Below are 15,195 nucleotides of genomic sequence, written 5' to 3'. Positions count from 1 at the left end.
AATAATAAAAAAAAAATAATGTTTCAATAAGGATGTATAAAGTTTTATGAAAGATTTCTACTTTTGAACTGTTTATCAACAGTTTTCCATTAAATTAATTATGTAAAATTTGGGGTCAGATAGATTTTTTTTTTTTTTTGATTTTGTTACAAACATTTTTTTTATTATTCTGTTCTTTTGAGCATTTTATTTTTTTTAAAACCTGAAAGTAAATATCACAGCACAGCTGTTTTCAACATCTAATAAGAAGAAATTGCAGCAATTTTGAGCAACAAATTAGCATATTAGAATGCATACAGTATTAGCATATTAGCTTTGCATCATAGGAATAAATTATATTTTAAAAACATACTGAAAAAGAACAGTTATTTTAAATTATAATATTTCACATTGTTTTTATTGTATATTTGATCAAATAAATGCAGCTTTCCCTAGAATAAGCAACTTCTTTCAAAAACATTACAAAATATTGCTGACCCTAAAATTCTAGTTTAATTCTAGTTTAACTCATTTATGTGTTTTTGCAGACTAGTTTTCAATCCGAGAGGCGGGCATTATTGCATTAACAGGGTAATAAGCACAGCACAGCTGTCTTTTAAGATGTATAATAATTCCTCTTCTTCACATATTCTTTAAATTAACATTAACAATAACATTAATATTCTTCCATATAATGAAAAATAGCACAATGCTTTTGCTTTGATATTTATAACCACTTGAAGCAGGGTTTTTAATGCTGTGCTTTTATACTGTTTTACAGTATAATTTTTTTTTACCAAATCAGTATATTTACATTTACATTTATTCACTTAGCTGACGCTTTTATCCAAAGCAACTTTCAATTGCCACATATGTCAGAGGTCGCACAGCTCTGGAGCAACTAGGGGTTAAGTGTCTTGCTCAGGGACACATTGGTGTCTCACAGTGGATTCGAACCCGGGTCTCTCACACCAAAGACATGTGTCTTATCCATTGCGCTAGCACCACCCCACCATATTAAAATGATTTCCAAAGGACCATGTGACACTGAAGGCTGGAGTAATGGCTGCTAAAAATTCAGCTTTGCAGCACAGAAACAGACATTTTACTTATTGAAATTGAAAGCAGGTATATTAAATTGTCATATTTCACAATATTACTGTTGTTACCATATGCTTTATTAAATTAATGCTTCGTATGAGACTTCTTTCAAAAACATAAAAAATCATACAGGGCACATGCCTATAAGTCATTGCCTAGTTTTTCACGTTTATGGTGCGACTGTACCAAGATTCATAATGTGACATTAGACAAATTGGAAAAGCATGATGGAACCGAATTAAAATTCTGTCAAGGCCAAGCATTCAAACCAAGTGCAAAACCATACAACGTCTGGATAACTGCACTCAGGATAGAAAAATACATGTACACCACTTACTCCTGCCTCATTCATTACACTTGTGGCTCCTCTATACTAAAAGCATGGTTAATGGTTTGCATCATTTCCTGCGGTTTCACCGTTGCAAAACCTCAAGGCACTATTTCCCCATCAGGGGGTACCAGGTGTAGATGTTGGGTCTGGACAATGCGCTGCTCGTAATGAAAGCCTTTCCAGGCCCTTTATGATCCCTCTCATATTCATCTCCTCTGATCAGGAGTTCTTTGTTCACCAGAAGTAGTCTTCAGTAGCATGGCAGGCAGATGAGATCGAGGGTGGCTCTGCAGTCAGCTCTCACCTGAAGAAATGGCCAGTGATTCTCATTATCACCGTCTTTATGAATTTAAAAATAGAATCTGGCAGGTGTGCCCTGAATCTGACAGGACATCACACAGAGACCGGCTCGACATGGCACCTCTCTGCTTGGCTTAAGGACGCCATGGGAAATTCACGCTCGGAATCCATGATGCCAACCTGCTGTGGCAGGATGAAAGCCCGACCTGCAATGATAGCAATGACAGAGCGGGATAACTTCATAGGAGGAGACAAACAGAAAGTATCATTTTGTAGAGGATATTTTTTTGGAGTGTGCTTTTCTAAACATGCTCTTATTCATTGGTATGCTGCTCAACGGTGGCTTTTCCCAAGCTGTTGATGACTTAATGAATAATGGATTCCAATGGGTTTGGACCAGGTGTGTTTCGGCGCGTGCAGGTCTGAGCCAATGTCACCCAGTCAAAGCTCATTCACCTAAACAGCCCGAGATCCATGGCACTGATCTAAATGTCAGGCCTGTGAAATATTACAAAACTAAACCTTCCTGATTTAAACATCTGATGAAGAATGCTGAAAGGCTGAAATGTTCTATTATTTTATCTGTTGTTCTATTTGTCATTCTATCATTCTGTCATTGTATTCTATTATATTCTATTTTATTCTATCGATTTATCATTCTATCTGTCATTCTATCATTCTATTCTATCGTTCTATCTATAAGTCTTTTGTTCTACAGTACTTAGCATTTTGTTGATTTTAAGTTATATCATTATCTATCTATCTATCTATCTATCTATCTATCTATCTATCTATCTATCTATCTATCTATCTATCTATCTATCTATCTATCTATCTATCTATCTATCTATCTATCTATCATCTATCTATCTATCTATCTATCTATCTATCTATCTATCTATCTATCTATCTATCATCTATCTATCTATCTATCTATCTATCTATCTATCTATCTATCTATCTATCTATCTATCTATCTATCGTTCTATCTATCGTTCTATCTATTGTTCTATCTATCTAGCGTTCTATCTAGCCTTCTATGTACCATTTTACCTGCTACTCTGTCTGTTCATTGTTCTATTTGTCATTCTATCATTGTATCGTTCTATTCTGTCGTTCTTCCTAACTATCTATATTGTTCTGTCATTCATTCTATCTGCCATTCTATCTATCGTTCAATATACAGTTCTGTCTGGCCTTCTATGTTGTTCTTTTTGTTGTTCTGTCATTCTGTTTCTTTTATTCTGTCGTCTATCATTTGATCTCACATTCTGTTGTTCTATCCTATTATATTTTTTTCTGTCTGTTGTTCTGTCTATCTATCGTTCTGTCATTCTGTCTATCATTCTTTCTGTTGTTTTATTGTCATTCTATTCTATTCTATCATTCTATCTTTTCTATCTAATGTTCAGTTCTATTTTATTGTTCTATCATTTTAACCTTTCTATCTAATGTTCTTTCTATCTATTCTATTTTTCATTCTATTCTATTCTATTGTTCTGTCATTCTATCTATCATTCTGTAATTTGTTCTATCTATCTATTGTTCTGTCATTCTATCATTCTGTCTTTTGTTCTGTCTATCTATTCTTCTGTTGCTATGTCATTTGTTCTCTCTATGTTTATATTAAAGAACCCCCTTATTATTAAATTATTGTTTAAGCTCAAGGTTCTCTAATGTCAGCCTTTTTAATATGTCATCTGCTTATTGTTTGCCTAATGTAATAATATAGTAGTGTCACTTAATCAGCAGAACTGAAATGGAACTGGAACTATTTTCCAGAATGGGAATTATTCCATTTTATAATTAATGTTCTGTTATATTTCACTGCATCAGACATATTGTTGCATGTAGCAAATGTGTCATTGTGTGTAAATATTCATATCTATGCATGTGAATTAATGCATGCTTGCACTTGGCTTCATGTGTGTTTTGGAGGTCAGGAAACAGAGGGGTCAAGCAAACCTTCTCCACTTCCTCTTCTCCACCAGCCTGCTTGCAGACTTTTTTCTTCCTTCTCAGAAACTGATTTAAGTGGGTCCCTGGGGGCCTCACCTCACCATATATCCAATGCACTGTTTGGATTTACTTAACAGTATCCTCATATTGCAAATGGAGAATGAACTAAAATCAATGGAAACATCATCACAGGAGAGCTACTGTTCTGTTTTCTTCCATCTGTTGACCTTGTGGTGCTCAGACCACCATTGATTTTTCCAATTAACAGTGTAAGAATGTATATAAGAGCTTTCATAACAGTGTTTAGGTACTTGTTTATTACTAAAGCTATCAACACAGAGGCTGATCATTAAAACCAGACATAAAGCAATGGTTCCTTCTCGTCATATTCATTTGGATATACAGCAAATGTGAATTGGATGGCAGGCGTTATCTAATTTAAATGAGCTTTGTTGGTTTGTGGTTCATGCGTACTGTTGGACACCATTAGAGCTAATGTTTTCATAATTACTGAGCATTAAAAACTGGAAATCAGGCTGCATTTCAGTACCAGCTGCCTTAACAGAACTAGGCAGTAGATTATAGGCCCAAAGCGCTCTGAATATTTACCAGCAGCGCATGCTGTCATATCTTTGCTCTTTCAAATTGTGCATTTAGTTTCATACGCCTCTGTTGTGGCATGTGTATGCGTGTTTTTTCTCTCAGGTGGTGTGAAGATCATGTTTTATTCATCTCCGAGTCCCAACAGAGTGTCTTTTGGCATTCCTCTGCCACCCTTTCGGTGCACTGTGTCCCTTTTTGACAGGCATTTCCCACTGAGGTGAGAGCACACAAAACTGTTGCATTTTGGATCTGTCTTCTGTGAATCAAACGGCATAGGGAAAATGTAAATAAGACTTTATTTATCTCATCAGTATAGCCCTTGTTCCTCCACCCACCACTCAAGCACTTAACACACTCAGACGTTCACACTTCAGTACCCACTTGCATTTCTGGTCTTCCTATATGCATTTTAATAAATTGAACAAATTATGTTTTTTTTGTCTGATTCATAATATAGAGGGATGCAGTGCAGTATTGCATTCGGATTGGTGCTATAATGGACTTCTCAAGGTTAATGGTGCATGAGAGTGAAAGAGAGGGAGACATTTCATTTGTTCCTCCTACAGGGTATGTTTCAATGGACACTGTTCTTCTTTGACTAATAAATAAAAGGATGTTTTTTCATCTATGGGCAGTTTGGACTTTTTATATATATCTTGGTATATAAAGAAGAACTTAAACACTTAAAATCGTTAAGTGCAACGTAAAATGCAAAACAGGAATTTTAAGAATTATTTTATTTTATTTATTTATTTTAAAAAAAATACTGAAATATCATGGACAAACATCATTTACACCATCTTAAATCATCTGTAGATCACCTATGGTGGAAATTACAAGTTAAACAATTACAAACTATTAAAATTATGAATTTACTTTTTAAAATTATTAAAAAATTACATTTTAAATAACTTTGGCTCTGTTGTCTTTCTATGATAAATTACATTTCTAGTATTTTATGCATCCTTAATCCATACAATTAAATATTTTTTTCAAACATATGACATAGTCGCTTAATTGGAAATTATACACAATATTCGGTTCAGTAAAACCTTATTATTATTATTATTATGTTATTAAACATTATTATTATTATTATTATTATATTGGTTTTATATGGTTTTATGTTTAAAAATGGATCTAATTTATTTTTTAAAAATATATGTTTTCAACTTCTAAAAAAGTATATGATTTACGTAAAAAAAAAAATTGTCAATAAGAATAATAATAATAATAATAATAATAAAGATATAAATTAATAAATATAAAAACTATGATATAGACACACACACACACACACACACACACACATATATATATATATATATATTCAATAAAAATATAAATGAAAACGCCTCAAGGTTACGTATGTAACCCTAGTTCCTTGAAGGAACGAGACGCTGCGTCTAGCGCTTTGGGGAACGTCCCTGACGAGACCGACTCTGAATATCGTGTGCAATCCGTCCATCGGAAAGGCGTGACGTCACGGGCGGGGTGACGTAGCGACCAGGAAGCTATAAAAGCACGTGCCGTGCAGCTGGCCTCAGCTTCGAGTAGGGAAGCAAGCGCCGGCAGGGGTGCCGGGAGTATGGCTTTGCGACGCAGCGTCTCGTTCCTTCAAGGAACTAGGGTTACATACGTAACCTTGAGGCGTTCCTTTTCAGGAACTCGAGCTGCGTCTAGCGCTTTGGGGAACGATGTGCCAACGCTGCCAGACTTCCAAATCCCTGCCTAGTGTGTATCCGAAGAGCACAGCTAAGACGAGAGAACAGAAGAGCCCGGCATGGCTCGCATGTCAAGATTGTAAAATCGGACAAATGTGGAGGGCGTGGACCACCCCGCAGCGTTGCAGATGTCCAATAGGGACACACCTGCTGAGAAGGCCTTGGAGGCCGCCATACCCCGAGTAGAGTGAGCCTTGGCCCCCAAAGGAGGGGGAAGACCAGAGGACTCATAGGAGACGTTGATAGCCTCGACTATCCAACGACTAAGGGTCTGCTTGGTGGCAGGAGAACCCTTATTAGTAGGACCGTAGCAAACAAGCAGTTGGTCGGATTTTCTCCACAGGGCAGCTCTGTGGACGTATGCGTCCAGTGCTCGCACTGGACACATACAGTTTAGCTTCTCTTGGTCTGGCTCCCGAAAGGGAGGAGGACAGAAGGCCTGCAGTACGATAGGTTGTGGTGTGACAGAGGGAACCTTCGGAACATAACCCGCTCGAGGGTGTAAGAATGCTTTGGCCATACCAGGGGCAAAGTCTAGGTAGGTAGGGGCCACCGAGAGGGCCTGGAGATCTCCAACTCTCTTTAGAGAGGTGATTGCCAGTAACAGGGCAGTTTTAATTGTTAGATGTCTGTCTGAGATGTCTTGAATTGGCTCGAATGGAGCTTTACAAAGAGCCTCTAGCACCACAACCAAATCCCAGGATGGAACACGGGACCGTACTGGAGGTCTCAGCCTCAGTGCACCTCGGAGGAAACGTGTAACTAGGGGGTGTCTACCCACTGACTGATCATTGAAAGGGACATGGAAAGCAGCTATGGCCGCCACGTAAACCTTTAAGGTGGAGTGGGATAACCCCGCAGAGAGCCTGGCTTGTAAAAACTCCAGAACTGTACCAACTGGGCAGTTTGCTGGGTCAAGCTGGCGGTCTCTGCACCATGAAGTGAAGAGTTTCCACTTCAGGGCGTACAGTTTCCTCGTAGCGGGAGCTCTGGATTGGAGTAGGGTCTCAACAACCTCGGTTGAGAGACCGGCTGCTAACAGTTGTGCCCCCTCAGGGGCCACACCCACAGCTTCCACAACTCCGGGCAAGGGTGAATTATCATGCCCTGCGCCTGTGAGAGTAGGTCTGTCCTGATCGGTATCTCCCACGGAGAGCCGTCGAGGAGCGAGACTAGATCTGAGAACCATGGTCGGCCCGGCCAGAACGGGGCTACTAATAACAGACGGACCCCGTCCTGGCGTACTCTCGCCAGAACTCCCGGGAGCAGAGCGATAGGGGGAAAAGCATACAGACGAAGCCTCGGCCAGGTCTGTATCATAGCGTCCAGTCCCAGAGGAGCTGGATGAACTAGAGAGAACCAGAGGGGACATTGCGATGTCTCCTGAGTCGCAAAGAGGTCCACCTGGGCTGTGCTTTATCCAAATACTCTCCATATCTGCTTCACCACCTCGGGGTGAAGCATCCATTCCCCGGGCCTCGGCCCCTGCCTCGACAGTATGTCTGCTCCCACATTCAACCTCCCAGGAATATACACTGCTCTGATCGAGAGGAGTTTGCCCTGGGACCACAGAAGGATCTGGTGTGCCAGCTTGTACAAGGGGCGTGAACGCAGACCCCCCTGGTGATTGATATAAGAGACCACTGATGTGTTGTCGGTGCGCACCAACACATGGTGACCTCTCAGGTCTGGGAGGAAATATTTCAATGCTCGATAGACTGCTAGCATCTCTAGGCAATTGATGTGCCATGTCAGATGGCGATCGCTCCACAGACCGCGGGCAGGGTGGCCACTCATGACCGCACCCCAACCGGTGAGGGACGCGTCTGTCGCTAGCGTTACACGGCGACAAGGAGCTCCCAGCACCGTGCCCTGATTCAAGAACCAAGGTTTCTTCCACATGTCTAAGGCACGAAGGCACCGCCGCGTGACCTTGATAACTCGAAGTGGATTTCCCCTCGGGGAAAAGCCCTTGGACTTGAGCCACCACTGTAGGGGTCTCATGTACAGCAGGCCAAAAGGTATCACGTTGGACGCAGCTGCCATCAGCCCTAACAACCTCTGGAATTGTTTGACAGTGAGTGACTGGCCTTCTTTGACTCTCTCGACTGATGTGAGGATCGACTCGATCCGAGCAGGAGACAAGCGTGCCTGCATCGTGGTCGAATTCCACACTACGCCTAGATAGGTGGTTCTCTGAACTGGAGAAAGTACACTCTTCTTGGCGTTTAGTCTCAAACCCAGCTCCCCCATGTGTGCGAGAACGACATCTCGATGTCGAACCGCCATCTGCTCTGATTGAGCTAGAATCAACCAATCGTCGATATAATTTAGAATGCGGATGCCCTGCATACGGAGGGATACCAGAGCCGCATCTACACATTTCGTGAACGTGCGGGGTGAGAGTGCGAGGCCAAAGGGAAGTACTCGATATTGATAAGCTTTGCCCCCGAAAGCGAACCTCAGAAACCTCCTGTGTTGTGGAAGGATGGATATGTGGAAGTATGCGTCTTTGAGATCTATTGTGACAAACCAGTCCTCGGATCTGATTTGAGCTACCACCTGATTGACAGTGAGCATTTTGAACTTCAGTGGCATAACTGAGCGGTTCAGGAGACGTAAGTCTAAGATCGGACGCAACCCCCCATCCTTCTTTGGAACTATGAAATACCGGCTGTAGAATCCGGATTCCCTGTCTAGAGGAGGGACCACCTCGATGGCCCCCTTCCTTAATAGGGTATTCACTTCTTGTTCCATAACCAGAGCCTGCTGGGGGCCGACCACAGTCGGTGTAACCCCGTTGAACTTCGGTGGTGGATGACCGAACTGAATGCAATAGCCTCTTTCTATTGTACGCAGGACCCACTGAGATACATTTGGCAGTAGCTTCCACGCTGCTAAATAATCTACTAAGGGAATCAGTCTCTCGAGACTGACCTCTGGTGTAAGAGGCCCCCGAAGGGGCGGCGAGCATCCCAGCTCCGCTGCGCTCACGGGCGAAAATAACTGGGAGTAGCGCTCGCTGGAGGCCGCTGCGCCCTGAAACTCTGGCAGGGTTGGCAGGCCGACCTCCTGAGGGCACTGAGGTGAGGCGGGCACCGTATAATGAGGTGGACCGCGCTCTACCCCAGCAGGGGCTGCCCTCTGGATCCTGGCGTCAGGATCTTTTCGTCGAGGACTTCCGGGCTTCAATGACAGATCTTAAATCGGCTTTCGCCCTAGAAGCCCCCGACTCAGAGCGTCGCTGGGGCCCTCGGTCCCGACGTGGGGGAGCACGAGCGGCGACACTCTGTTTCTGTACTTCCCGGTATGAGGAGCCGGTATGTGGCGTGGTCATCTCCCGCCCAGATGCACCACGAGAGCGACGAGGGAGGATACTCTGGAACGCCGCCGCCTGTTTGCGTGCCTCCTGGAACCTGTCGACGACAGTGTTGACTGTGTCACCAAACAGGCCCGAGGCTTGAAGCGGGGCGTCCAGGAGGCAGACCCTGTCTCTTTCCTTTATCTCTGACAGGGTCAGCCACAAATGCCTCTCCGCGGCCACTAAGGCTGCCATAGACCGCCCAATTGCGCGAGCGGTCTCTTTAGTGGCGCGGAGGGAGAGATCAGCGGTCTTTCTGAGTTCTTCTATATCCCCAGACTTAATCCCCTCCCCCTCATCGACATCTCTCAGCAGGTCAGCCTGATAAGCTTGAAGGACTGCCATAGTGTGAAGGCAAGCCCCAGCCTGACCTGCTGCCACATAACCTTTGCCCACTAGCGATGATGTAACTCGAAGAGGCTTAGTGGGCAATGTCGGAGCCTTAAGAGACGATGCCGAACCGGGCGACAGATAGCCCGCGAGCGTCTGTTCGACCCGTGGCATCGCTCTATAACCCCGCTCTCCAAGCCCCATCACGTTGCCATAATATAGTGAATCGGGGCCGAAGAGGCGGGTTGAATAAGGGTGGTTCCACGATCTCGACAACTCATCGTGGAGATCGGGAAAATATGGAAGGCTCCGACGTGGAGGTGGTTGCCTCGGCCGCAGAAAGCGTTCGTCTAGCTTGCTTCTCTGCGGCTCAGTTTGTTTTTCAGCAGGCCATTCGATTTTTAATTTATCTACTGCTCGCGTAACCACCTCCAACAGCTCCTCATACTGGGGCGACAGGGGTGGCGAATCCCCAGCAACCGACTCCACATCGACCTCCTCGGAGGAAGAGAGGTGAAGAGTTGATCCCTCACCCTGGGGGGAAGAAACCGACGAGCGTGCTTCCGAACCCAGGGTTTGGGCGCCGGATCTGGCAGATAAGGAAGGAGATAAGGACTGGCCCGTCTCCATTCCCTCTGACAGATCCACCTGCGATCCCCACGAGTGCAGCAGCCGCTCTGCCTCGGCAGAAGCGGGGCCAGCACCGCGAGGAACGCTGGTGAAGGCTCCCTCCTCGAAGAGAGCCCTCCGGGATCGAAGCGTCCGCATTGGCAATCGCTCGCAATGCGGACAGTCGGCCCCCTCGAGAGCCGACTCAGCGTGCTTCGATCCCAGGCAAGCCACGCACAGACTGTGTGTATCCCCGCTCGTAATGTAGCGAGGACAGGGAGGAACACACAATCTATAACGTGGCTTGGAATCGCCCTTCATATGTTTGGTCTTTTGCTTTAGTTTTGGCATATTGAGCTGTTTTAGCGATCTTTTAATGGCTAAGGGACAGACAACAATAAATAGGACCAACGGGACAGACTTTTGACATGCACACACAGAGCGCTTGCTGACAGACGCGAAGCTGAGGCCAGCTGCACGGCACGTGCTTTTATAGCTTCCTGGTCGCTACGTCACCCCGCCCGTGACGTCACGCCTTTCCGATGGACGGATTGCACACGATATTCAGAGTCGGTCTCGTCAGGGACGTTCCCCAAAGCGCTAGACGCAGCTCGAGTTCCTGAAAAGGAACTATAATAGTATGTAGGCGACCTTGAGGAAAGGCACTATATAGATAAAACATATGTTCAATTATTGTTTTTCGAAAACAAGTACCTCTTATTTTTGCTATCAGCATATTACAACCTGTTGTTGATATCAAACAAGGTTACACAAACAGCAACTTGATAATAAGGCATTAGGGGATTCAGATTCTATAATGATAATTAACAAAATAATCTGTCTTCATTTGCTAATCCTCTAATTGAGTTGCACTGCTGGCTACTGAGCTGCATAGAAGATTTTCCATTAGCTAGATGCCTATAAATATTCATTCTTTGAATAAGATGCCAGATTCACAGGATACAGGCAAATACAGACCCAGAACTGCTCAAAGGAATTGTATGCAGGCATTAGACTCATTTAAAATTATTCAAAGACTCTAATTGATGTTGATTTGGCTAATTGGACAGTAATAGTCTTCTTGGTTGTATGCCATGCACAGTGGTGCATTATGTATGGAGTGAACTTGGATTCATTTTGTGATCATCAGCAATGCTACGGTTCTGACGCAAGCAACCTGATGTTTTCCTCTCTATGTTTGAAGCCCAGTTTACAGGTGTCATCCATTGCCAGCTGTCTAGCCTGGTTCTTTCCAAGAATATGACTAGTGCACATTTTTATAAGTTGCTGAGAGACAGACAGTCAACGAGAGACAGAGACAAGATGAATGAGCGTCTGAAGCCTACAGACAGCAGAGCCTAGAGACAGCTCTCATGCAATCATGTTGGAAGAGCTGTACAAACAGATCTAAATTTCTGACAGATAGATTGACAGTCTGTATCAGTGCAGCCAAACAAACATGCCTCTCAGCATCTGTTATATGTTTGTGTCTTCATCTGGAAACCCGTAACTGGGAAACAATCTGCTTTGATCCATCTCTACTATAGATTCCAGCACCTTGAGATGTTTTTCAGAGCGCAGGCGCAGTTTTTCAATCAAGTGTCAATGAAACGCACAGATTACAGGAAAAAGGCAATGTCTTAAGCCAGAAATGCACTGGTGATCTGCTTCTGGGAAACTCTTATCTCCACTGTCCAGCCACAATGGTGCTTAGGACTAAGACCAAACAATAAAGGAAATTTTGATTGTGTTTTACCATATGTATGTCATGTATACTGCTGTGCAAAGGCAAAAGACCATAACTTAGATTTTTGTTGAAAATTAGTTATTGATATTTTTGGGATGTTCAAGACATCCTTTATCATGTGTATAAGTATCTTGAGTCAATTTCCTTGTTCTTCCGAAAAAGTAATGGGTCGTCTCAACCGTAACTTCATAAAGATTTTTGAATGTAGATAATTTACTGAAACATCTAATTGTTCAACTTCCAGTGTCCTACCTATAATTAATTTGGCTGGACGAGTAAAAGACTTGAAAGAAGTTTTTCTCAGTTTCACAGTCTGATACAGCGAGTTAAGGTCTTTTGCATTTGTAGGGCAGTATAGGCTACATAAAAATTGTGGATGAGCCTTCATCTGGACAATATTTAATGTGTAATTCATCTATCGCTCTCTGTGTAATTAAATTTTTTCGAATATAAATGTGTGTAAATATACATTATATAAGATATGTGTATATCGAGCATCGTGTTAGTTCAGTCAGGCCACGTGAGTCACACTTGCATCAGCTGACAGTCAGCTGTTCCTGACGTGTACCAATCCAGTCTTGACACCTTTCACCTACGGTCTATTTAAATTCCCATTATTCAGTGTCTCTTCCATCGCATTGCTGCTTGCAATTAACTCCCTCCTCCAACCCCAACTCCACCAACTGAACCTATTATCCGATCTAACTTGTTCTTTCTTTACAGTGTCTTCATTGGAAGCAGTCTCCATCACATTTTGTTTACAACTCATGTAATTGAATTGTAATTATATATGCTTATAATGGTTCTGTTCTGTACCCCAGGTTTGTCTTGCTGCTCTCCCCGCTCTCTCCAAGCATGGCTGCATGGACAGGCGTGTGGAGTGTTGCCCAGAACATAACCATACCGCCAACACTAACTGTATGCAATTATAATTGTCATAAATATACTTGACGGAAGTGGTCCTGATTGAAGTATAAATAACTTGTTTTTAATATAAATCTCTTAAATGTATACATTTATTTGCTAAATATATTAGTGTTGTTCTTTATACATTTAATATAAATGTATAGTATAAACCTCAAATTAAATGTATATTCAATAACAATAATAATCACACACACACACACACACACACACACACATGAACTTTATATATATATATATATATATATATATATATATATATATAATAATAATTATTATTATTGAATATATAATTCACGTTTGGATTATTTATTAAATATATTACTGTTGTTTTTATGGTGAAATTTCTTATATTATTAAAAAAAATAATAATATTTCAAACACACACGTTGGGTTTCCATGTGTTATGATGTCATTCATGGCCGTAATGGTTTTTATTCTGTACAAAATAGATTTTTTTTTATTGCACTACACCAACTCTACACCTACACCTATCACTAACAGGAAATCTTCCTTGTGGGGATCAAAAAATGCCCCCACAATGACAATGATTTTGGATATTTCCATATTTGTGGGGACATTTTGTCTGAACCACACACACACACACACACTTATATTAACAAAAATACACTAGATACACAATACACAAAAATATCGGTAGGTCCTCTTCACTGGGTCAGATGAGTAGTCTAAAAAATAACATATCATAACGCCTATATTGTTAATATTTTGTAATTTTCAGGAGATCAGCAGCAGCCGAGCAACTGCCTTTTAAATGAATGGAAATGCTAACACTGGCGATAGTTAGATTCTTTATCAAAGAACCCGTGACAACATTCCCAGTTGTGCTTGCTGATGACAGCCCTGTATGTCAGAGAGCCACAGTCAATAACCTTCAGACCTACAGCAAAGATACACAGCCCAGCAGACAAATGTGTGGTATTGTATGCAATTGTGTCTTCAGTTGGCCGCCCTCTGATGGGTTTGGGCTCATCGATTATCCAGCAGTAATGGAGTGAGTAATAGAGGTCACACACACATACAAACACACAGACAGGCCTGAGAACTCTGAAAGAGTCAGCAATATATGCAGAAAAAGAGCATATTTATCATTTCCTATTCTTAAAGGCTCTAAAGACTATGAGTTCTGCATTAAAGCTCTCAGTGTGTTTAAGCATGAAGATTGCGAGGTTGTACTCTGATGGGGGATAATGACTGTGATTAAGTCATAGCATTCATTCTCCTCTCTTATGTAGTGCAGATAGTGGTGTTTACTTAGAAATCGTTGCATAAACAAAGTGAAATGGGGCCCAAAAGCGGCTATTGACAAAAGGAGCTTTGTGTGGTTTTATTTCTTGCATTGCCAAACCCCACATTAATGTCACTCTTTTAGGGAAAATGGGCTTCTTTTAATCCTCTTTTAAGCTCTACAACTCAAACACAATGGTAGTCAATGTGAAAGATTTGAAAATCCAAATGTTTGTGGCAAGTGCTTTTCATTTTCTGTAACAAAAAAATAAAAATAAAAATAAATGAAGGTGCCATGTTTTTAGGAAGCATACAAGATGTTTCTTATAGTTCTAGGTGAATGGAGGTGGACATGCAGTGTCTCTGTAAGGGTTTTATTTCTCAAGGTCATGTGCAATGTAGCTAATGGGACCAAATCTCTTTTGTCTGTGATCTGTAAAACCCCAAATTATGACAGTTATTTTTAAAGCAAAACATTTCACACACAGAAGGTTTTGAATGATAAACATACGGCACAACCAGTGTAGTCTGATTCTCTAACCAATGGCTTTTATAAGCTGATACTAATTCATAGTCTGATTTTTAAATTAATCAGATCTTTGAAGAAGAAAAAAACAAACAAATGTACAGCGTGACCATTACTGTCCAATTCCTGAATGAATGGCTCTTGTGAGCTGGATGTTTTTAGTGATTAAAAAAATTCAGCATGACCATTATTGTCAGATACCCAAATGAATCACTCTCATGAGCTGGTTCTTTTTAGTGAATCTAATAGAATACAGCATGGTCATTATTGTCTGATTCCTGGACAAATCACTCATATGAATCAAATATTTTTAGTGAATCAAAAACATAATGCACAACCATTGTTGTCTGATTCTAAAATTAATCATTCTTAGGCTCCATATCTTTTTAGTGAGATGAAAATCATTGTCCCAATTCCTGAACAATTGACTCTAAGATGTTTCATTTTAGTAAA

General features: G+C 41.8%; 1 long non-coding RNA gene across 1 annotated transcript in view; it reads left to right on the top strand.

The window, feature by feature from the left end:
* Window positions 1–4,879, top strand: part of LOC132115754 (uncharacterized) — a 37,886-nt gene extending 33,007 nt beyond the window's left edge. Inside the window, exons 2-3 of the long non-coding RNA XR_009425557.1 lie at window positions 4,376–4,490; window positions 4,731–4,879. This is a non-coding gene — a long non-coding RNA (uncharacterized LOC132115754). The remainder of the gene's footprint in view (window positions 1–4,375; window positions 4,491–4,730) is intronic.
* The last annotated feature ends 10,316 nt before the right edge of the window (window positions 4,880–15,195 follow it).

Source organism: Carassius carassius, chromosome 35 (genome assembly GCF_963082965.1).
Source record: "Carassius carassius chromosome 35, fCarCar2.1, whole genome shotgun sequence".
NCBI classification, from domain to species: domain Eukaryota; kingdom Metazoa; phylum Chordata; class Actinopteri; order Cypriniformes; family Cyprinidae; genus Carassius; species Carassius carassius.
This window is presented reverse-complemented; position numbering and strand designations above follow the sequence as displayed.